The sequence below is a fragment of the Strigops habroptila genome, chromosome Z (assembly GCF_004027225.2).
Source record: "Strigops habroptila isolate Jane chromosome Z, bStrHab1.2.pri, whole genome shotgun sequence".
Lineage (NCBI taxonomy): Eukaryota > Metazoa > Chordata > Aves > Psittaciformes > Psittacidae > Strigops > Strigops habroptila.
In genome coordinates this window covers 25,826,482-25,851,667 of record NC_044302.2, presented here as the reverse complement: position 1 = coordinate 25,851,667, position 25,186 = coordinate 25,826,482, and the positions used below count along the sequence as shown (strand labels likewise).

At 42.4% G+C, this 25,186-nt stretch overlaps 1 long non-coding RNA gene across 1 annotated transcript; it reads left to right on the top strand.

Moving 5' to 3' along the window:
• The first annotated feature begins 4,558 nt into the window (after positions 1–4,558).
• LOC115600590 lies at positions 4,559–21,925 on the top strand. Its single transcript, XR_003989059.1, has 3 exons — positions 4,559–4,571; positions 17,308–17,311; positions 21,848–21,925. It is a non-coding gene; the product is annotated as an uncharacterized LOC115600590 (long non-coding RNA).
• Positions 21,926–25,186: the final 3,261 nt, after the last annotated feature.

Here is a 25,186-nt window from a genome sequence, read left to right as displayed (position 1 = left end):
GAAGACACAACAAATTCTGTCGCAAACAAAATCAGTGTCCAATTTTCTGCCAGCGTGTTCTGCCTTCATTTGGATTAGAAAAGGAACACCTGGAACACTGGATTGGATCTCATGAGGCTGTGAGGCCAAGAGCAAGCCTGGAACATGCCAAGGAGTCCTGGCTGATATGCATCTGTGAGCAGAGCACGGTCCCTCTCTTGGAGGTATGAGGGCAAGAACAGCTAATCATTGCATTTCTTGTCCATCAGACTCCTCCGCTCAAAAGCAGATGATGATGCTTGTTTAATCCTGAACAAAGACCAGGATTAGACAATATAAATGAAGTTGTTTTTCTCTTAATTCTTAAATTCCCTCTAAAGAATTCAGAGAAAAGACATTTTAACATAATTAATTCAGTATACCAAAAGGAGACACTTAGTATATTATGATCCAGTTGGTCATTTTCTGGGAAAAAAAGAAAAAAATTTGGGTCATAGCTTTTTTTATTGGTTTTGGGATTGTTCTTTGGGTTTGTTAGGTTTTTTTGCACTACCCAATGGCTCAACACAACCAGCATATCAAGATACTGGCCATTGCCTTCATATTACATCTGAAATACAGAACAGAGTTAACTGCCCATGTACAGAAGTAGGATGTGCCAATTATTTGCCAAAAAGCCTGCATAGTTGAATGACTCCAAGTAATTTTGCAGACATCCTGTAAACAGGTATTTACACACAAAATCAAGAAACATGGTGAAATGATATGCTGTCCCTCAAAGGCAGTGATTCTTTGTTCTTTTGCTTTTTAAAAAGACAAATATATATATATATATTAGGTATGATAATCATTCCACTTAAGAGTGTAGTAAGTTCTGAATGTAACTGGTTTCTGCTCTCCTGCCAGCTTTTCCATTTTGTCTTCTACCAAGCTTTGCGTGAATAGTCAGATCAGCTTGGAGAGGCTGTTGTCTCTCCTTCAAGAGGATCCCTATTTATTTGCTGTGTGGGTGTCTCCTTCCTCTTTTATTTCCTCTTCCTCCTAAAACATTTATTCCTGCTAGCAGCTGGCTTAAGATTACTGCAGTTGGATCAGGTTTGCCCAGCCAGCATCATTTGAGAACAGTGAATTCCTTGATTAGTTATATGCACTCTTGTTATACAGAGAGTTGGTTTACTTCTCAGCCAAACCATTTCTCTCAGTCTTGTGGAAATCAGGCTCCTCATTGATGTGGAAAGTCTGGGTAGGCAGAACTCATGTGAGAGCACAGCTGGAAAATAGTCATTATTATAGTGGAGACAGACTGAACAGAGGAAAAAATGACTTGAAGAAGTGGAGATTTATTTCATTTGGTTGCATTAGAAAGCTTTGGAGGAACAAAGTCCTCCCTCATTCAAAATATTTTACGTTCACTTCTAACTGGTTCGAGTGCAATTAATTTTGGATTAAATTATCTTCCTAGGACTGCAAGTGGAGGTGGAAGTTGTCATGAAAACACCAGTGTTTTCCCATTAAATTCATAATTAACTTCTTGCAAACATTGTTAAAGAAGGAATTTTGAACAGAGTGATATTGGGGAGAGGATTGGAGCAGCTATTATCTCTGGCCCTAAATGTTACCAAACAGTATTAGTTACCATAGACTTCTCTCCTGTAGGAATTGGCTACCCTATTTGTATTTAATTCCTATTCATCCCCATTAATAAGAGCGTGAACTCTAAACAGGAAAAAAACTTGTACAATTACCTAATAAAACTTGTTTCATGGGAAAGTCTGAGGAGTTGGCTCATCATTTTGTTTTCCCTCTCAGGCTTTTTAAAAGAGTGGATTGTGGAAAAGGATGTGATATTCTCATGGTATTTATCCATTTATATGAATTGTATAGCTACAAATGTCCAAAAGAGAGACAGATTCTTCTGCCTAGCTGGAGGAAGAAGAATGTGAGATTTGCTTTGTGGCACTGCAGTGTGCTTTGACTATATGGTTCCTGTTGATGAGTGACACAGGGAAAACAGGTGTGTTTACACAGACAAGGACCATGCAAGCCAGCAGGCTCCAGGTTGGGTCAATGTAGCGTGCAATGCACTCACCAGCAGCCTTGTTTTGGAGGACGGAGTCCATCCTGAGGTGAGAAAACCGACCATATTTAGTGTAGTCCAGATGAAACAGACAGATCCTAAAAATCATGACAGCATTGCTTGTGAACTCTGTTGGGGGAGATCTTGACATCTCTGTGGCGTTTGCAGCTACTTTTGAAAACCTGTGGAGAATGGGAAGAATGATGGAAAGCTGAAAAAAGGGAGAAACCTGCTGCCTACTTTATTTAATTTTTAAGGAGGAAGAAAAGGGATGGATGGCAAACTACCTTGTTGCTTACTAGAAAATTCTGCAGAAACACTGGACAAATACAGAGGAGTTAGCAAGTATCTGGAAGAAAACAAGGTGTTGAGAAATAGCCAAATTGTCTAACCAATTTAAATTCCTACTCTGAAAATAAGGAAGGATTTATTTCTCTACAGATACAAAGAGCAGATGTTACACACTCTGTTTTTAGTCCAAATCATTGTATCATTTCACCTGACACCATCTTGTCAAGGAAGAATGGTTATCTGTGTGTTCTGAAGGCTTGGTGCAATACCAGTTGGAAAACTACTCTCAGAATTCAGTGGCTTAAAGTCAGTGAATATGACCTGTGTGTGGAACTCATCAATACTTTGTATTAATGATGGGATGATTAAATTTAGAGGCAACATTAAGCTGGAAGAGAATGAGAATGTGTAGACAGGTTTAGCGTCAAGATTGGTCTTGACAAGTTGGCATCTACAAGCCAGAAAGGACAAGTGTAGAGCACTTCGTCTCAGTGGCCATCATCTATTCAAACACAGAATAAAGAGCAACCAAGGCAGCAACATTTTGTAAAGGGGAATTGCTGTGGTCCACAGGTTGGATGAGTCAACAATGCTGTTTGGGTGAGAAAGTAAACACTCTTCTGGGAGTGAAACTAGAAGATAACCTGTGAGAGCAAGGTGAAAAAATCTTTCTTCCTCATCCTTCAGTGCTGCAAGGTTTTCATGGCAGTCAGATGTTTTAGGTGCATGGAGGAAAAATAATCTGGAGAGAATGAAGTAAGTAGCAATCTTGTCAAAGATCTAGAAAAAAGTTCTCTAGAGGAAAGATAAAAAATATTTACATGTTTACCTAACCAAGAGAAAATAAGCCTCCTAATATATAAAAAAAAACTTGCAAAAGAAAAAAATCCGAAAGTTCTCCCATGCTGATGATCAATAGAAAGCAGAGAGTTTAACTTGCAAAAAAGAAGCTTAGGTTACTAGTTAAGGTTTTTCCTCAGGAATAAGGAAATATTTTGCAGGAGCACTGGTGGCATGTTGCAGTTGTGAAGAATGGTTTAGGCAAATGCTGTTCAGGCACGATATGTGTGATTTCTCCTGCTTCAGTCAGAAGGATGGAAGGTGCCCTCACCTGGTTTCTTCATATCTTCCAGTCTGTGGCATTGACCAATAGCCAGGGAAATTTTAACCAAAGGTTCAAATTGACTTGCCAGCCTCAAGGCAGGGATGTATACTGGGACTGGAGCTAGGAGATACCTGTAAAATGAGCCTAGAATTTAGGCAAGATTGTGTCCTTTTAAAGCTTTTCTGTTCCACTCTCATGCATAATAGGCATTTTATGTCCTTTTGTGATTTCCAGTCTGACCCCAAGTATCCAATCAGAGGTCTGTAGTTGGTAGCCAAAACTCAACTGGACACACTGGATTAATGTGCAGAACAGAATGAAATATTGTGATCTGGATGTCAAAGTACATCTGTTGAATTAAGATGTACAGCTGTTGAATTAAGCATTGATAGATTGGGAAGGGCAGCCTTTTTGTTTACAGTTTCTCCTTTTAAAAAGAGCATGCTCTGGTTTAGCAGGAAGTGAGAAAGTTAATTCTTCCTTAAATTATGCCTTAATTTATCATGCAATTGTTCACTTTAGATCAATTATACATATGCAGATGGTTCAGCATCTTAGTGGCAAGACTTTTTCAATTTTTCAATTGTATCTCTTTGTCCTTTAGGGCACAAACAATGGGAATGGAAACTTGCTTAATCTGTAATTATGAACATCATTATTTTCTGCACTTTATTTACCTTTCTAATAATTCTGAGTGTTTGCTGTCTCTGCAGATGAACAGATAAATGTGAACTAGTTTCACTGGAAAGCAACAAGATTCTGCTGTTTATGTCTGCTTATATTTCTCTCAAGGTAATCTTTCCTCTACAGACTTAAAATGCAGTTTATCAGATTTTATTTCTTATAGAATATGCATATGTGAAAATGAACACACAACTGAAAAAAGAACCATCGAGAATGCAAACAGTGTCGATGCAAAAGCTGACATTGCAAGGATTCTTCTTCCTTTTAGTGCTATCCTCATTCCCATAAAGAGCCATAGATATTTGTCATTCATGCTTATTCTTAGCAGTTGTCTGCTCTTGTTTGCCTGAAGAATTAAGGGTCACAGCTGAGAACAAACTTTATCTTCTGAAATGCATGTAATGCAAGAATCTTGGCACATGAAAGAAATCACTAGTGGAGAACCCAGGCAGAGATAAGGTTTTGTGAGCATGCGTGTTTAAAAAATAAAAATTTAACCACACTTGCACAAGTCAACCTAAAGTAGGATAGATTTCAAGAATTCAAGAAAACCATTACCACTAGTAAAGTTCTATCTTATGACTCTGGTTTCCAGAGTTACATATGCAGTTGCACAAAAACTTTCCTTCCATAAGTAATTAATGGAAGAGAGATTTCTATTTTCAACATTTTGGAATATTCATGTAGCTATGTAGCATTTTTGCATATCTGTGTTTTAGTTTTAAACGCCATGGTATCAAGACACCTGACAAGTTGCTGTGGACTTATAAGCATGTTATGTCATGCTAATATTATGATATTATTATTTTTGCACATAATTACAATACATAAAATACAATTGAGATTATTAGAAAAACCTTATATTTGTTTCAACATTCTTCTACAAAGCTGTAGCACTTACAGTGTCCATTTGAAATTGCTGTACTATATTCCAAGGGGAAAATGAAGCTCATCTAAGTATGTCAAAGCAAATTATTTGGTGATACTATTTTTATTCTGCTTTCCTTTGTCAGAAAATGCTGAAAATATTTGTGAAGAAAGTTTTTTAGGTTTATAGCTAAATATCTGAAAGAATACCAGTACACATTCATCCCTAACTTTTGTTGGTGTTTCTTAACCAGACAGCTCTGGAAATAGCCTGGTGAAGTTACTTTCCCCATTCCTACACTCAAGTTTGATTTAATTCAGTCATTGTATTTAAAAAAATCCCTTTTAGAACTGAGATTGTTTATACAAAATCATTGTGGTTTAGAGAAAATGTGGTATCTTTTTTTTGCTTTCTAGTATGCTTCTTTGCATGTAAGTTTCAATGTCCACCATTGGCATCATGCTTACAGAAGCATTGCTAAAAACATTTTTAAGACATTACTCTGTGATATCACTTACTTCAGGAATGAAAATATTTTCAACTTAAAGTTCAAAGAAATCGTGATTATGCTGGAGTAGTTTATCAAAATGACACGTCCACAGTGCCGCAACCTGGGATTTTCACTGATTTAATGACATCAGGTTTTCTACTGACTCAATCTTATTGGCAAAACCCAGTTCATATACACAAATCTGCAGCATGAGGGCAGCTCTCTTTCTTTCCATAATATATCTATAAATGTCTGCACTACAAACATAAATACATAATCCTTTTTACCTCCAGATAAGCTCTTAAATCCAATGACATTTTGAGCTTTAAAGGTTAATTATGCACTTTGCAAGCAAATGTTCTGATACTAATTTAAAATTTTGCTTTTCATTAGTGGGTATAATCAGACCTAAAGTGAATAACTTTGCTTCATCCCTATAAAGTTTTTCAGAGCTCTGGGCATCCTTTCCCTCTCCCCTCCCACTGTGTCCATGGCATGGTTGTAGGCAATGTTACAGCAGCCACTGACATGTATCAGAAAGGAAGAACAGTCTACCCCATCTGCAAGGAGAACTGCTGTTCTCATGTGCTCTCTAGAAAACATTAATTCACTGCTGTGAAATAAAAACGTGTTGAGAGGCTGTTCCCGGTCAAACAGCTGCTGTGTTAGATTTTCATCATCGTGGGACTGATGAGATTTACCTTGGGCTGTTTTTTTTTCCACTGCACCCCAGTGATAAGAATTCTTGTCTTTCTGCTAGTTATATTTTAACCTACCTGCTGTTTTTCTTATTTGAGAAGTTAAAGGGAGCAGACTTTGGGCGAAGGTCTGAAGTAACTTTGCAGTACTACTTCAAAGACTTCTGCAGTTGGACACTGCAGTTGAACAGCCCAATCTAGTGTCTATAACACTTTAATGAATGTAATTGCCTTATGTAATATACAGAAATTAATTAAGAGATGTTGTGGGTATTTTACTGGTTTAAAGTAGACTCTTTCTGTAGATTCATGAAGGAACAGTGTAACTCAGCACTTCTTTTAAAGCCAGCGGTGGCTGGCGGTGGTGTATTAGCTCCTGCTGGGAAACTATTTTTAGACCTTCAGCTATTTAGGTAATTGAAGCTTTTCCCACTTTCAGCTAATACTCTTTCTGTCATATAGCTCTGCTGGCAACCAGCTTGGTGCAAGAGACAGGAGGGTGCAGGAGGCCCCATGGCATGCACTCCCATGGGAGAGATAAACTGCTCCCAGGTTTGGGGCTTTAGCAGCCGTCGAAACTAAGGCTTATAGTAAGTGCATGTTGGGGTGGAAGGTTCATTAAATAACTCTGAAAGAGCTGGAGCACTAGAATATGTTTACTTACAAGGCTGGAAATGTATTAATGTTATTAATTTTTTGTGTACAGTCTGTTACCAACATGGTCAGCACTGCTAACCCAGGAATACAGGAGCAGCCAGACAGGACCACTTCACTCTCTAAGGGTGAAAGGCATTACTTCGGCAAGCCATCACCTCTGAGAAAGGGCCAGGTCCAAAACAGGAGCTGGATTCTTACCAAGCTCAACATTGTGACTTTAACCTTGTGGCCTTCAGATTTCCAGCTTGAACGCTAGGCATGTGCAAGAGACATCAGGTAGGGCTCAACTGCTTGGCACCTGTTCTGGGGAAATCGAAGATTCTGGTGAGGAAATAATGGAACCAACAAGAATAAGTCTCTCCTTTACTTTATTACAATGGTTAGAGTAGGAAAGGAAAAAAAATGCTTAAAATGGTTAAAGAGTGTTCAGGTTACTTCTTAAATTATATGCTTACCGACCTCGTTAAGGACCTGATGACCAAGAGACCAGCTCTGAGATACATCGTAGCAGGAGAGGTGGCAGGTTCTACCTTGGCGGGCGTCCCCGCGGAGGCAACGTGGACCTTGGTGGTAGTGAGATCTGCCTCCCCTCCTTCACGAGTCCTGGGCTTTTATTAGTTAAAACGTGCTGGCTCGTCTTGGCTCAGGGGGCCAGCTTGTGCCAAGAGGAGCGGCCTAGTGACCTATTTGGCACTAGTTTGAGTTTGCGTTCTAGAGCAAAGAGGGTCTTTTAGGGGTCGGCAACTTCCGGTTACTTCCTCCCCTTCCCTCCTCTTCATCGCTATGTTCATCCCAGTCCAGCGTCTTCGTCACCTCTAAATGTCCTTGGCTGCCTTTTATGGGCAACAGTTGGCTATGGTAGCTGGTTACAACATCCCCTTCTGATGAAAATGATGAATTCAGCACAGCTCTCTGCTCCTTCTTAGTTACAAAGTTACAGTTACAAGGCAGAAAAGCTTGGGATGTACACTTTCAAGGCAAGAAAGACTCGGGATGGGCCATCACGGACCATTAACTATTGTGTCTCCGGATACATACCACCTCGTGGTCCGTGAGTGGACCATTTCCGAGTTAAATTAATCGCTTGTATTTGTAAAGGAAAAGAAAACCAAAAACTTAGCTAAGTGCAGTCTAGGGTAGTTTGTTTTAAGTGACCCTGGTGAACAGGCGGTTGGCAGAGGTCTTGTCCAGCTTTTTGCCACTCAGTGACTCGTGTTAATCGCAGGCAGCTTGGCCTACCCTTCCCTCTGAATGGTCCTCTTATAACAGAGGAGGCCATTCCTTACATCAAGGTCTGGTATGACATGTGTTTCCACTGCTCAATGCCTATTGGGTTGCAGCCAACAGCGGAGTTAAAGGTTCTTAGTGGCAAACACAGAGGCCAATCCAGTCTTGCCCTTGACCATGGTAAGGGCATCTGGCCAGCTTTCAATCATAGAGTCATAGAATGGTTTGGTCTGGGAAGGACCCCAAGAGCATTCAGTGCCAACCCCCTTGTCATGGGTAGTATATTTCCCACCAAACTATGCTGCTCCATTTACCACTTTCTTTGGCAATCCAATTGACAATGCAGAGTTTTATCTACCTCTTCTATGAACAAATTACGATTGTAACAAAGTATACACATTTTGCATTAGTAAACTAATTATTACAGGATGTAGTAGCGTGTTGTAGGCACTGATGGAAGTGAGGAATAAAGCCAAAAAAAACCTGCTCACTAGTGGTGTTAGCTATGGTGTTTTCGGACACATGCCACTGCGTAGTCCGTGTTGGGACCATCACCGAGTCGTATTAACTGGACTTCAAAAGGGGCCATTAGTTGTGATATTATTCGTCGCATACAGGATAACAAAACGGGAATACAACACAAAATACAACTGAAGATAAGCAATAACAATAAGCCGAGTAACAATAGTTTTTGTAGCCACGGCCACCCCCATCGGAGGTTGCTAAAGAAATTCCAACTATTATCTACTTTCAATTGTTGAGTCAAGTTGTCTAGCTCAGCTAAATGTGCAGAGATAGATTTAGAGTGATCCGAAAGATTCATACAACACATGCCCTCGAACTCCTGACATCCATGCCCATGTACTAGTAGCAAAAAATCAATAGTGGCCCTATTTTGTAGGGTTGCGTGTCGTATGGAATCAATGTCCGCTAATAATTCCTTTATGGCACTTGTAGTAGCATTGGTTTCTTTGGCTAACCAACATCCTAGTTTACGCAGAGAAGTTAAAGCCTGAGCAGCAGCTACACCAGGCACAAAGAAAGAGGCAAAGATGGTTTTCTCAGCGTTCCAAAAGGTGACTCTGCTATTACAGTTTTTCTGAAAAGTGTCAAGGCTGCGTTGTTTTCTATGAGGCTGCCGCAGTATTTGTAGTGCGGATATGTTTGGCTGTAAGAGGGTGAGTCGGCCTAGGGTGCATGGACCTCCCCATATGGCAGCGGGGAGACCGTACCAGGCTCTATCACCACATAACAAGAAGAGTCCATCAGGTAGAGTCATTGGTGTGTTAAATGAGGTTGTGGCGTTCACACTACTAACGTTACACCATAGTATGTGGCTCAGATAAATAGGTTTTGTGGCATTGACAATAGTTATACTGACATCGATTGCAGTGGCACTTGCATAGTTAAACCAAGTACATACTGCTGATCCGGGTAAAGTGCCAAGTAGATTAAGCTCCTGTGGAGGCAATACATGTGTGTGGCCTACATGAGAGAGCCATAGGTTCCAGTTCTGCGTGCCATTCCAGTTCTTGAAGGTGTTCTGTAAGGTTGTGGGGAGGGTAGCGCTTACCACTTTGTGGAGTTCCTTTTCTGTCAAAGGAACTCCCACTAAACACGTCGAAAATGGGTTAGATGGTGTTGCAGTACTCAAACAGAGAGTGTCGTGGTGGGTGATATTGGCAATGGTGATCCATACATTGGTTTGGGGTTGTATCATCGGCCACGGCCAGGCCAAAAGTCTGTAGGGAAGGAAACATAAAAGATGTTATACACACCCTCCCCTCCCCCCTTTATTCTTATTCTCTTCTACGAAGGTGCTCAGCTGGGACTCTAAGCCATTGCTCAGATTCGGGACATGTGATAGTGACTGCTTGAGAGTCATCCGCAGCTATTACTTCTGCTGGTATTGGGACATGTGTTCCAGGCTTCTGATACCAAACTCGACCTCCACCAAAGGATTTTCCTGTTGATTTTAGTTCTATTAGTCGAGTTACATAATAAATATTGCACCATGTTCCAGGGGGAATGACTTGTTGTTTTTCAGATTGATTCTTCAGCCCCAACATTGTGGGTTTTTTATAATCTGCTTGTGAAGGATTTAACAGCTGTATGTTTAATTTTTTCAAATCAGGATGTAAGACAATATGTCGCAGTAATACTTCTGTGCTGGGTTGTATATGCACTTGGACATCAGTTCTCAACCAGTATTCCTCCTTTGGGCCTAAAGTTAAAGGTTGTTTCCGGACTAAAACTATGCTTCCGTTTTCAGGATATACCATATAGTCCTTCCCTCTGGACACGGTGACGGAGCCATGCGCTACCCGTGCTACTGCATGGGTCTTGCCCTTTAACAACGTTAAAGGTGTTAGTGTAGGGGAGAGCATTCGATTATTGAGAATTCATTGGGCTTCGCTTAAATGGTCTACCCACTTAGAGTAACTACCATTCCCCAGATGCTTTAATTGGGCCTTTAATAGGCCGTTCATTCGTTCCACTAAACCCACTCCCTGAGGATGATGTGGTAAATGCCATGTCCAACTAATATTTCGTTCATTAGCTCATCGGGCTACCTGTGCATTTTTGAAATGTGTTCCATTATCGGACTGTATCTCTGTTGGAGTTCCATAATATAATTCAACAGTTTCTAAACATCTGATAGTGGCATGGCTGTTTGCATATTGAGTGGGAATTACCACTATAACACTAGAATAGGTATCTACGGCTACACATGCATGCCATTGTCTCCTATGCTCTGGTAAAGGACCAATAAAATCAATTTGCCATATTTCACCTCCCTTGATCCCTCTTTTCAGCTTTCCCATTGGAGTCTGAAAGACTTTTGCATTTTTTAGGAGTTGACAAACTGAACAATTTCCAATCACCTGTTCAAGTACTGTTTGGGATAATATGATTCCACGAGCAAGCGCCCACGCCTGTGTCGCCTCTCGTCCTGCATGACCAGCCTTTTCATGGGCCCATCGACTAAGACCCAATTGTTCCTCCTGATCCAGGGCAGCCGGTCGGATTTTTGCCTGTTTGTCTGCTTCTTCATTCCGTTTAGCAGTTTCTGTATCTTTCATTGTATGTGCATCTACACGATGGACCTGAATCATTCGGTACGCAGTGTGTCCCATATTTTTTGCCAAAATTCCTTTCCCCATACTTCCTTTGTTCCAATTTTGAAATCATCTTGCTGCCACTTACCTAGTCAGTTCACCAGTCCCTGTGCTACTGCCCATGAATCCGTGAACAGATAGTATACTTGGCCTTCCGGTGTAGCATCGATGGCTTGCCATGCAGCTACTAATTCTGCTAATTGGCTGCTGCCTTGAGTGCCCTCTAACACTAGTCGTGTGTTAGTTACAGGATTGAAAGCCACCGTGCGCCACTTTTTGATACCATTCCTACTTCCATCTGTAAACCAAGCATTTTTCTTTTGTTCATCCATGCGGTCTTCATATGCAGCCCCCCATCTCCCCATTTGATAATTTATCTGTTCTCGATTAAGCTGTCGAGGAGCCCCCGTCACTCCGTCACTTATAGCTTCATGTAAAAACTGCACTCCTTTTGGTCCTGGTTTAGCTCGTTCCTGTATGTACCATCTCATCTTTTGTATAGTAGCCTCTTGTGCATGTCCCACCTTATGGGTGGTTGGATCACTAAGGACCCAGGACATGATGGGAGTTTCTGTTCGTAGGATGACTTCATGCCCCACTGTTTTTGCTTCTGAATCGGCCAATGCCCAATAAATGGCTAGTAATTGTTGTTCAAAAGCTGTATAGCAAGTGGCTGCCCCCATGAATTGACGTGACCAGAATGCCAGAGAGCGGCGTCTTCCCTCTTGTAATTGCCAGAGGCTCCATAGAGCCGTTCCCTGATTAACTGAAACATGTAGTTCTACCGGACCAGGGAGGATAGGGTGTAATTCCATATATTCGCCTATTAGGGCCTTAACTGCTTCAAATGCTTTATTTTGCTTTGGTCCCCACTCCCACTCTGCCTTTTTCCGGGCAATTTTATGCAGAGGTTTTAATATAATAGCTAAATTAGGTAGTTGATTATGCCAAAAACCTACTGCTCCCAAAAATTGCTGTATTTGTCTTTTTGTATTTGGGGTTGGCCATTCTTGAAGGGTTTTTCGTGCCTTTTCAGGCATCTGTTGGATACCATTAGACCACACAATTCCTAAATAGGTCACAGTGGTGGCTGGACCTTGTATCTTTTTCGGATTCACTGCCCACCCTACATCTCGCAACTTAGCAATAACTTGTGTTAATGTGTTGTCTACTGAGGCATGTGTTGGTCCCTGTATGAGGATGTCATCAATATATTGTACCACCTGGACCTGCGGATCTATTGAAATCTGTTTCAAGGTACGAGCCAATGCCTGATGACAATAGGTAGGGCTGTGCTTGTAGCCTTGTGGTAACCGCGTAAATGTATATTGTGTCCCCTGCCAAGTAAATGCAAATTGCTCCTGTGTTTCTGGTGGAATCGGGACTGTGAAAAAAACCATTTGCCACATCAATTACTGCATACCAGTGCCCACTGTGTTGTTGGATTTGTTGTATCAACGAAGCAACATCGGGCACAGCTGCAGTGATTGGAGGAGTTACTTTATTTCCTCCTCTATAGTCTATTGTCATACGCCAGCTATCATCCGGTTTCTTTACAGGCCATACTGGGCTGTTAAAAGCAGAATGCGTGTGTTGTACAACACCTGCTGCCAGTAGGTCATCAATGGTCTGTTGTATTTCCTGATCTCCCCCGGGAATTTTGTACTGTTTGAGGTTTACAACCTGGGTGGCAACCGGTATACATGATTCTTCAGGGATATACCCTACTGTGACGGTGCGAACTTGTATCCACCGAGGGGAGCCAAATGACCACAACTCATTCCCTAATACTAGGCTGTTGCCTTTCAACAGGTCAATCCCAATTATGTATTCGCCTGTTGCGGCAATCATTACTTTATATTCTTTGGGTAACCAGTCTCCAATTTGCAATTTTAGTCTGGTTTGTACACTTCATACAGGAGCATCTCCTAATCCCCATACAGTTGTTTTCATTCCCTTATGTTTGGTCGGGTTTCCATGTAAAATAGTGACCTCCGCCCCAGTGTCCACCAATGCCCGTACCCGTTGTACATTGTTATCTGTCCACCAGATACAACATGTGACAAAGGGGCGCGGGTCATGTCGAGTTACACGGACTTGGGACTCTGAGGCTTGGCCACACCCCTATTCTGCCTTGGGGTGAAACTGCGCAACACCTTTGTCTAGCTCCCGCCATGGGTATATCATCTTATCCAAGCCAGGGGGTGATCCTCCATTCCCTTCTTCCATAGAGCCTAACGCAGTCACACTACGAACCTTCCCCCTCTTTTCCTTGGCCATTCTCCTCAACACACTGATGGGTTGCCCATCGATATCTCTCTTGGGAACCCCCTCTTGTAACAATTGATGGAAAAGGCGGGTACGCTCTCCTGGATCCCCCTTTTCCTCCTGCCTAGTCTTGGGTACCTCATTTCTAGGTAGGTTGGAAGGTTTGTCCAGGCCTGGTAGTTCCCCCAACCGCCCTATCTTCTCAATCATGCCACTTACGGTCATTCCTTGTGCTGTCATTACCACTGGGATCATATAGGGTTTCCAGGCTGCTGGGCAGCCTTCTAGCAACAAATTACGCACTGATGCTGTAAAAGGTTCTGCTAAGTATTTGCCAGGGTCCCCTCGCTGAACAGCCATTTTCATCCCTTCCCATTTCAGGAGGTTTTTGCTTGGGATAATGTTATCCACTGATTAGAAACAGGGGGCCATGCACCATCAGAAGTGTATCTTTGATTTATTCCATAAGCTATGACTGTACTTAAGGGAACATTTATGCCTGTTGGCAATGCTCTTAAGGCTTGCTGAACATATGGATCATTAGAGATCCCACTGAATTTTGTAGCATCAATGCTATCTATCATGACACTATCGGCCCCTTCTTCCAGTAATCGTACTAACCACTGTTGTGGTCTCTCTCCTGGTCGCTGACTAAATTTTGCTAACAAGTTTTTTACATCCTCTGGTGAAAAATCTTCCATGGTATCTGCTCTTGCCCATCTCCCTGATACAGGGTCCATCGCCCCCCTTCGCTTTACTACAGGGGCAGCTCAGAGTGACTCAATACCCTGTTCTTCCAATTCCCCCCCACTCTCGTCTAAATCCGAAGAGCTCCAGATATTACCATCCCAAGTTTCAGGGTCCCAATCAGGCTGAGCAATTATTGCTCTAACCTGTGGACCCGGATCTGTTTTTCCCTTAGGATGCTTTCGTCTGCGTTGGGCAGCTCGTACTGCATACGATGCTGCCAATTTCTCTAATTTCTCCTGCCACCCTGCTCCCGTCTGAGTGGCAGCTACTAGTGCCTGCTGTTGTACAATTCCTCTGGCTTTTTCAGCCTGCAATTCATGTTCTAATTGGCCTATCTTGTCTGTCAATTCTTGTTCTAACTGTCCTATCTTTTCTGTTAACACTTGATTATGTCCCCAAATGAACTTAAAGGCACTGAGGAGGCTGCCCCCCATTCGCCCAGCATGTTGTAACCTCTCTCTATTTTTTGTATTAGGTCCCTCTATAAACTGTCCCAAATATTTCAATAGTTCCAGTGGATTTTGCTCCGTCCATGACTCAGGACATACCAATGTGCACGTTTCCCACCTATCCCATAATGTGTTCCACGGCTCGGCCCCCCATTCGGGCCGGTCTACTGGAGGTGCTGCAGAAGCAGCCCCAGCATCCCTTTTCTTAAACATAATGTTAATTCCTCTGCTAAACACTAATAGCAATCAAGTGAACAGGTCTTATCTGTAATCGTGGCGAGATCCGGTAGCTGTGCACTCCACTACACGGCCCCACATGCACCTGTCAGATAGCTGTGCACCCCACTACCCGACGTGCAAAGACCCTCTGTTCCAATTTCCTCAGTTCCGGAATCCCATCCTCGTCACCAAATTATGTTCTGGGGAAATCGAAGATTCCGATGAGGAAATAATGGAACCAACAAGAATAAGTCTCTCCTTTACTTTATTACAATGATTAGAGTAGGAAAGGAAAAAAAATGCTTAAAATGGTTAAAGGGTGTTCAGGTTACTTCTTAAGTTATATGCTTACCGACCCTGTTAAGGACCCGATGACCAAGAGACCAGCTCCGCGATACATCGTAGCAGGAGAGGTGGCAGGTTCTACCTTGGCGGGCGTCCCCGCGGAGGCAACGTGGACCTCAGTGGTAGTGAGATCTGCCTCCCCTCCTTCACGAGTCCTGGGCTTTTATTAGTTAAAACGTGCTGGCTCGTCTTGGCTCAGGGGGCCAGCTTGTGCCAAGAGGAGCGGCCTAGTGACCTATTTGGCACTAGTTTGAGTTTGCGTTCTAGAGCAAAGAGGGTCTTTTAGGGGTCGGCAACTTCCGGTTACTTCCTCCCCTTCCCTCCTCTTCATCGCTATGTTCATCCCAGTCCAGCGTCTTCGTCACCTCTAAATGTCCTTGGCTGCCTTTTATGGGCAACAGTTGGCTATGGTAGCTGGTTACAACATCCCCTTCTGATGAAAATGATGAATTCAGCACAGCTCTCTGCTCCTTCTTAGTTACAAAGTTACAGTTACAAGGCAGAAAAGCTTGGGATGTACACTTTCAAGGCAAGAAAGACTCGGGATGGGCCATCACGGACCATTAACTATTGTGTCTCCGGATACAGCACCAAAATCCAGAGTTCAGGGTTCCTCTCTACAGCTGGCTCAAGGAGCGTGATCCAAGAAGCACCTAACAAGATAAGGCTAGAAAATACAAAACTTTAAAGGATTTTTGATAAGTGCATTTATTACCATGGCGAGGCTATGCACTCTTTCTGTTCTCTCATTGGCAGAGCCTTTAATTCCCATAGTGTCCCTTTGAATATCTTAATTCCTAATCTCACTAAACTCTGTTTGCTCTTTTTCACGAACAGAAAATATTTGAGTAGAACAGAACATTGAGTCATTTTAAAAGTACAGATTAAATTGCAAATCATGTAGATTCATGACATCCTGTAAACTGGTGTGTTTCTTAGCTGAAGCAATGAAAATACAAATATGCTTTGTAAAACTTCCAAATTCTCAGTTGGCTGTTCTAAAAGAAAACATGCAGATCCTGCTTCAGTGCAGTTCACAGTGATGAGCATCCCTCCCCAGCAAAACCATCCCAGGCTCCTCAGTTCAGAGACATGGAGCTTGCCCTGCAGGCAGTGAGTGGGGAAGGTGTGTAACTCAGTCACAGCTTTAGGGTGGGAAAACCCTTTTGCCCTGCCCCAGCTCATAAGCATCCCTCTTCTGGGCTTCATGATGGATGGGCTGGTGAGAGCTAACAGAACTGTGGCTCTATCACTTCTTATATCAATTTTTCTTGGAGAAAAGGTGGTTTGTTTCTACTGCTCAGGCTTGCCTCCTGCCCTCGCCCTCCACCAACGCGTTGCACGTGGGCTGTTGCAACCATCCCATAAGGAGGAGAGAGTAAGAGGGCAACTTCTTGTTGGATTACCCTAAGGCAACACCAGGAGCCTTGTGCAACAGCTGTCTCGCTCATAGTTTTTCCATGAGCTACAGAGACTTGTCTCTTGCTTTTCTGTTGTTTGTTTTGTTTGGGTTTTTTTTTTTGTTCCTTCTCTGTAGCTATTTTATAACAAAGGTCAAGTGAGTCTAAAAAAACAACAATAAAATATGTAGCTTCCAAATAGTGATGACTTCTGGCAATGAGCTTCATATGTCCTAATACGAAACAAAGGCAGCACAGGAAGAGAGAGTGACTCAGTCTCTGAGTCCCAGAAAGTAAACACTGTCTAACCAGTCTTATCTGGTTTTTCAGAGCTTGAATAAGACATTTTGCTGGGCCTGTATTTCTTTCGCATGGGGGTATGTGTTAGGGACGGATGCAGTTTGTGAACTCAGAAAACGGGTTGCTGAATGCTCTTTATCTGAAAGATTTGAGATGTAGGTACATGTTTCCCCCCAAGGAAATAGCCATAGGTTAGGAAATTGCAGAGCTCTTTTTTTTTTTTTTTTCCCTCCTAAACAGGTTCACCAGTACTTTTTAGGGTGATTTGTGGAATAGGGGGAATGGGATTTATATAGGGAAGGAAATTTAGGATGCTGCTCACCCACTGTCCAAGCCAGCACAAGTCGTCTGCTGGGGAAAGACAACTTACCTCCATAGCAGTCCTGTTTCTGATGAGCACTGGGGAGGAGGATGCTTCACACCCACAGCTCTGTTAGGTTCATCCCTCATTGCCTTGCCATGTAGGTGTGTTCTCCCTTCTCCTCCCTTCTGCAAACACATGATCCAGCATATGGAGGTGTATCCCCAGCAGGTGAGCCTCTATCTGCACTTCGTCTGTCTGGAGATCTATGCAGCTGAGAGAACTGGAGATGTATTCCAACTTCACAGATCTCTGCATGGAGACCTCATAGCAGCCTTCCAATATCTGAAGGGAGCCTATAAGGGTGCCACAGAGGGACTCTTCATCAGAGACTGTAGTGATAGGACAAGGGTAATAGGTTCAAACTTAAACAGGGGAAGTTCAGGTTAGACATGAGGAAGTAGATCTTTACTGTGAGGGTGGTGAAGGACTGGAACAGGTTGCCCAGAGAAGTTTTGGCTGCCCCATCCCTGTCAGCATTCAAGGCCAGGTTGGATGGAGTCTTGAGTGACATGGGCTTGGAGCAACCTGGTCTAGTGGAAGGTGTCCCCATTGCAGGGGGTTGGAACTGCATGAGCTCAAGGTCCTCTCAAACCCAAACCACTCTATGATTCTCTGATTCTAACAGCTGCTTCATCTTGGGTGCCAGACTCTTTTCCCAAGCAACAAGTCATAGTACAAGAGGAAAAAGCCTCAAGCTGCACCAGGGGAAGTTTAGACTGGATATTAGGAACAATTTATTTCCCAAAAGGATTATCAAGCATTGGCATAGGCTGCCCAGGGAGGTGGTGGCGTCACCATCCCTGGGGGTATTTGAAAGACCTGTAAATGAAGCACTTGGGGATATGGTTTAGTGGTGGACTTGGCAGTGCTGGGTTAATGGTTGGACTTGATGATCTTTTCCAACCTAAACAATTCTATGATTCTATGATCTGCTGCTGGGGGAGGAACGGCTGTGGAAAACAACAAGTGCTGGCTATGGTCCTCTTTGAAAGTATTTGGAAGTTCTTGGGAGAACTGATGCTCCTCCTTTGCCTGCTCAACTCTTCTGTCCCTTCCTCCTCCTTCATGGGTCCTTCAAATCATACATCTTCCTGGTGAAGCAGGTGGAGCAACAGCAAACAACTCCCATTCCAGCACTGAAACAATGACCCCAAAAGAATGTGGCTGCAAGGACATGAACCAGTGCTGTGATTATATTTTAATAACACACTGACATGACCTTTAAATGAGTTGTCCTTCCAGTCATCCCAGGAAGATGTTGGCAGTCAGTGTTCTGTACAGCACTTCTCAACACGTGTTGGAAAGCACTGCAGTGTTAACTCCATTGCACAGACAGAGAAATCGCCAAATGAGAGTTCAAGTAACTTTTAACACTTTTAAAGTGGAAGTGCAGAGCCAGGAACTGTGGGCATCTTTATCTGCCCCAGAAATTTAGGCCAGCATTCTTCAGGCATCGACATTTCCATAGCAGCTAGGCATTTAGCACCTACACTTGTGGATTCTCAGCCATTCTTACGGCAGTATCTTCCCAGATTAAGAAACTGAGCTACTAACAAACATCTTGTTAAATTCTGTGCAAGTTATTTAAATGTCTAAAAGTAACTCACATGATAAGTGTTCCCTTATCATGTTCGGGGAAATACTAGAGGTATTTCAGAAATGAGAACACCAGAAATATTATTTACCTAGATAGCAATCTACAGTGAATAAATGCAACTTGGTTATCAATCTAAAATGTCCTTTGTTGTTTTATTTTGCCACTCAGTGCCAGCAGCCCATGCCAAGTGCAGACTTGATCTTCGTCACCGCTGTGCTGATTTTGCCCCGACGCTACTTTTGCGGTGTATGGCAATGATAACGTAACTCTGGAGCTTACAGTAAGGTGAGGGAGAAGAGAACTAGGCATGAAATATTTTCTTTCTTTTTTTTTTTTTTTTTAATTTCTTTCTTTTTTCGGTAGTACGGATTGATAGAGATGCTGGCTGCTGCGGAGGCTGATTGCCTTTCTTTTGGCTGGCAGAAATGTGTGGGCATTTCATCTCTTTTGGTAAATTTTCAAGAGGAATAATAATAATAATGATAATGGTGATGATAATAATGAAAATAATGAGAATAATAGCAGAACTAGTAAAACATAATAATAACAATAGCAATAATAAAGATATTAAATTAATAAAATAATGAAATAATGGAATAATAAACTGTTGACATAAACCAGTAAAATAGTAAAAAAATAAACCACTAAATAAAAAAATATTAAAGTAAAACATTAAAAAATGCAAAATAATGCAAAAATCACATCATAAACCCAGTGTGATGCCTGTGCTGGAGCGGGTTTGGGGCTGCCTGAGGTCCCATCAGTGCCCCAAACTCAGGGGAGTCCCCTGAGTCACACTGAGTCACTGCTATACCCCCAGTAGCCCCCATCCATTCCAGCGGCCGTGGGAAGCCACTGCAGCATCCTGTAGCTGGATCGCTGGTTTCCTGCAGGCTGGAGGGACGAAGGATATTTGCAAGCAATGTGTTTCCTCTGCTCCCAGCATTGCGTCAAAAGCAAACAAACAGGAAAAAAACCAACCCAAACAAACCAAACCAAAACCCAACAAAAAAACCCAAACAAACAAATGCCTCCCCACCCAAACAAAAACAAACCTCCCTCCCCAAGATGCAACAAAAATTCATACAGCTGCTCTGCTGATTTCAACCATTCCTGGCTTTAAATGGAAGAATTAATTCTAGCTAAAAGCGAGTACTTAGTGTGCACAGAAGACTTAAAGTGTAGTGTCAGTGGGGAAGCATGCTGACTTAAAGGAGAGACCTTCTGGAGTCCTACCTTTGCATTTGTATGGATTGCAGAAACCATCAATCCAATTCTGGTTCTTTGCCTCCCCTTCACACAAGACTCCAAATTATATGCAGGATTTCTGATTATAGCTGGAGCATAACCTGACAGTTAAAATATGCTAGTTTGCAATATTAGCTAAGTAACCCAAACCCCTCTGGCTTAATTTGGGGAAGTTCCTGGCTTTGCCATCTGTTTTGTGTACAGCAGTGTTTTTGTACCTCACAATTCCCTTTCTCATTGTAAAACCAGTTTGCTACCACTGACTGAATTAGCAGTATCACAGATTTTGACTTAATCATAGAATCATAGATTCATAGAAAGATTTGAGTTGGAAGACAACTTAAAAGAAGATCTTCCCTGTGAGGGTGGTGAGGCCCTGGAACAGGTTGCCCAGAGAAGCTGTGGCTGCCCCATCCCTGGCAGTGTTCAAGGCCAGATTGGAGGGGGCTTGGAGCAACCTGCTCTAGTGAAAATTGTCCCTGCCCGTGGCAGGGGGTTGGAACTGGATGAGCTTTAAGGTCCCTTCCCACCCAAACCAGTCTGTGGTTCTATGATTCTATGATCACCTAGTTTGTGAACTTTGTGTATCACAGAAAATCTTTGGTAAAAACTGGTTAAGGGGTGTGAATCCAGTCTTCCATGAGTAAGCTCAGGTCTTCAGCTGTGCTCTTCAGCATGTCTCTAATTCTCCTAATAGCTTGCATCACTAGCGAGGATATATTTCAGTCTATCTGATTCACATCCAGAGTCTGCACTGTGTCAGATATGCCTGTCGTTAGTCCTATACTACAAGACACGTGAAAAGATACATGCAAAGTCAGTACAGCGGAGGCCTACATTATCATTTATATTTAAACAGTCCAGGGTGGGGTTTTGTTGATAGGGAAAACAGGTTCTAAAAATAGCGGGTAAACTCCTTGTCTTTTTGGGTCCCCAAACTGAAGCAACTAATTTCCAGAAAGCAGGTATCAATACATGAAATGGGGTTCCTTTAAGGTAAGTAAATATAAACTTTTTTTTTCCTTTTTTTTCTCTTTTTTTTTTTGGTAGGGGTGCTAAGACAATAACAAAGAATGTCTCACTTTGAATTCATGTTGCACGACTTTTTTGAGCTGAAAAAATGTTAGTTGTTTTAGACTGACAGTATAAAAAAATAGAAATTTAAAGTCAGGGTATTCAATTTCTCTCTAACTTTTGAAAAGTTAGGCAGGTTTTAATATTTGGAAATGGCCGTTTTACCATTTTACTTTGTGCCTTAAAATGTCCTAGTGTTTTCAAAAAAAACATTGCGGATGTCTTTCATTAAAACTGCATTTCTTCAGTGAGATTTCTCTGCAAGTGAGTGTTAATCTGCCTCTGCAAGGATTCAAGCACTCTTGGATGTTCACAGTCGGTGAATCCCAGTGCCTTAACTGTTGGGCTTTTTCTTCCGTTCCAGCTTTTCTCTTATCTTCAACCAGACCTTCCTTCAAGGTCTGATCATTCTCTTAGGCCTAGGTGACCTCACTTGTCTGTCCTTGCATTTGTCCTCCAGCTGTAATCATTCCCCAAGGACTTTACTGCTTCATTTGAGATTACAGATATGATAGAAACTTTCAGATCCCAGTGCTTGAAAGATGTGTGAACAGTTTCTCAGCAGAAATGCTGATGAACTTGCCACGGCAGCTTCAGACAAAATTGGTTTCAAGGGGAGGAGAACAAGGGAAATGAAGACTCTACTCAGCACTTCTCAGGCTGCACCTGGAAAACTGTGTTCAGTTTTGGTCCCTGCTGTCCAGAAAAGATGTGGATGGGCTGGAGAGGGTCCAGAGAAGGGCCACAGTGATGATCCAAGGACTAGGCAGTTGTGTGGGGGATCTGGGTTTGAGAAAAGAAGGCTAAGGGGAGACCCTATCACCATGTTTCAGTAGTTAAAGGGTGGCTGCAAAGAAGATGGAGACTCCCTTTTTACAAGGAGTGACATGGAAAAGATGAGGGGTGATGGGCACAAGTTACTCCTGGGTAGATTCTGACTGGACATACGAGGGAAATTTTTCACCATGAGATCATCCATTGGAATTATCTCCCCAGGGAAGTGGTGGATTCCCCAGCCTTGGACACTACTGAGATTGGGCTGGACAGGGTGCTGGAACATCTAGTCTAGGTCATGCTTTGCCAAGAAAGGTTGGACCAGATGACCTTTGAGGTCCCTTCCAAGCTGATATTCTATGATTCTGTGACTATTCCAAAGTCCAGCAAGGAGGCTGATAAAAGCATCTTGCTCATCTGATGGTGATGGGGAGAGAGAAGGCTGCAGGCAGTAGCTGAAAGTAGAGCGACAATAGACACCTATACAGGATTAAACGTAGGGGAAAATTATGGCATGAATGACATTAAGTTGCCACAAACTCAGGTAGGAGTGAGAGAACAAGCAGTGTGAGGGTGCTCTTTGGTTGTCCATTTTATCCTTTGGGTTTCTTATCATATTAAAAGCCCATCCAAGCTTGGAATAGCGAAGGTATTGACAAAAAGTCATCTCAGGTTGGGACCATGCAGACCCCATGACCCCCTTTTTTGCAGCTGCAGAATATCTGTGTAGCACTAATGTCAGTGGATGCAGTTAGTTAGGAGGAGCACATAGAATGAATTCCTGCTCTCTCTTTCCCTTTGATTCAGCAGCTGGAAAGAAGAGAGCCTGGCACACTGTGACCTGGTTTTTGCACTGTCCTTCAGGAACTTGACAGTGGTCCAGAAAGCATTCCTCAGATCACAGGCTGTTGACACAGTACCTCAATATGAACCGTGAGCAGGCTGGATTCCTTCTATATTTATTGCCGCTGGCAGCCGCCAGGAATGGGGCTGTGCTTGGGATATTTCTATCATGATCAAAGCTTGTAAGCCCCAGAAAATGAATGTTACACAACAAACTGGGTCCGACGTAACTGGGCTTAGGGTACAGCCGGGGGATGCTCCTTGAGCTGACCTGCTGAATGTTAGCCGTGGTGCTGTGGTTCTTGCCTCTGCTGCCAATGGGTGAGCTATGCTGGCAGAAAGCTATTTTTCTGTGCTTGTTTTTTTGCCAGTTTAACTCCCTGAGCTGATTCGCTGTAAGGTCATCTGAGCGCCAGTGCCAGCATGAGGAAGAAGAGCAAGTGGGATGCCTCAGTGCAAAAGAGTAGGAAGCTTATCAGTGTCTTACTATCCTCATAGAAAGAACAAGGAGCAGGAAAAGTACAAACAAGAGAAGCCTGGTATACGGAGGGTGAGGAGAAGGTTTGTTTAAATTTAAATATCTTTTGGCAGCACACTCAGGACACCCCTTTTGTGAAGAAAGAAAAGATATAATTAGGTTGAATGGTTTTATTCTTTGAAAAGGAAGGTAAGATTTCAGATCTCTAAAAAGCAAACAAAGCTGACAATTGCAGATTCTTTTTTTGTTGTATCTTTCTTTTTATACTGTCCAACAGTCTGTGGTGACATTATGCTTATCTAAAGCTAAAATCCCCAGAAGTAAGCATTTGAAAATGGGCTCAAATTCAAACGGTGTCTAAGCTTGCATGTGCACATAAGCTATATAGCTGTACATCAGATGTGCAATTTTCTTATCACATCTTCATCAATGAACTCTGTGTACAGAAGATACAGGGTGGTTTCTCCTCTTCTCTGTGTTCCCTTTGGTTAACTGAAGAAAAAAGAAATATCTGTGACTCATGCTGAAATCTGTTTTGTATGGGTTCTGCTGGTTTTAACTTCTAGCCTCAGTTTCCAAGCTAATCTCTGCTAAAACAAAGGGACACAGAACAATAGCCTGAACATGAACGGGGCCTTCAGTCATGTGTTATGTACCCCTGGAAAGGAGAAGGGGATAAACCTTATTAAAGTTTTCCAGTGCAGATCAAGTGGAAAGTAAAGCCCATAAAAGAAACATTAAACCCAAGATTTCTGCAAGTGATTCAACTATTTTTTTCCCTCTGTTTTCTCCAGTAAGCTAACTTTATTACTGTTCTAATGCTGAGACCTCAGACTGTTTCAAAACAATAATTTTAATTGCTTCAGAATCCTTGGGTGTTCACCTTCTAGCTCTTCAGATCCGGATATGAAAGGCTAATTTTATTATTCTTTTTAAGGCACTGATTAAATTTGAGGTCTGTGGAGTCACTGTTGAATTTAAAGGCAGCAGTTCTGGTGTTGCATATTTTCTGGCAAGGACTGGCATGGGAAGGGAGCGCTCAGAGAGAAGAAGTATATCATTTTCTCACAGGGTAAATGAGCTAAGAATATTACAGAGATGCTGTGCTGCTTTGCTGTTGTTACAGGTCTGTACCATATAAGACCTGTCAACCACTTTCACTATAATACTTCAAGACTGTAGAAAATACTACCTCTGAAGAAACAGGAATGCTTTGTAGACATAGCAACTTGTGCAAATCCCCTCTGAACAGAAGTTCTGAGCAGGGCTGGCAGGTCAGCAGTTTGAGGTCAGCAGTAGCTTGCATAAAGCAAAACTCATAAACAAGCCGGTGAGTCAAACTCATTTCCTTGACTAACAGGAATAGGATTTCATAAACATAGCAATCACTTTGTGCTCTCTAAACCGACTTTGGGCTGCGTTCGCCAGTTTATGCGGCACACAATCGGGGGGGAAGGCAGCTGTTTCCAGCAGCCCTTTTGGAAAGGCTGTCAGAAAAGAGGCTCTTTCAGAAAACATGATAGAGGTTAGACTTTGGGTAACAGGGGAGTTCTTTTAGAAGGGCTTGAATAACTTGATAATACTGCCTTATTTCTGACCTGCTCTGTGTTGGACTAGTGCATTCCCTTTCATGTTTTCTTTATGTGCTACGTAGTGGTGGCTTTATGTCCTTTCTTAATGTACTTGTGTAATTAACTTGTGTTTAAAACAAGGCAAGGCCAATTTAATAAAGACCCCAATCTCATAAAATTATATGTGTCTCTAGTGAGGCAGCAAGGACCTTCAAATATTCTTTACTTCAGTGGAAATTCAGTTAGATCAGAACTGTTAAGGGAGTTAAGACCTCACTAATGCAAGTACTTTACATTTTAAATTTAGAACA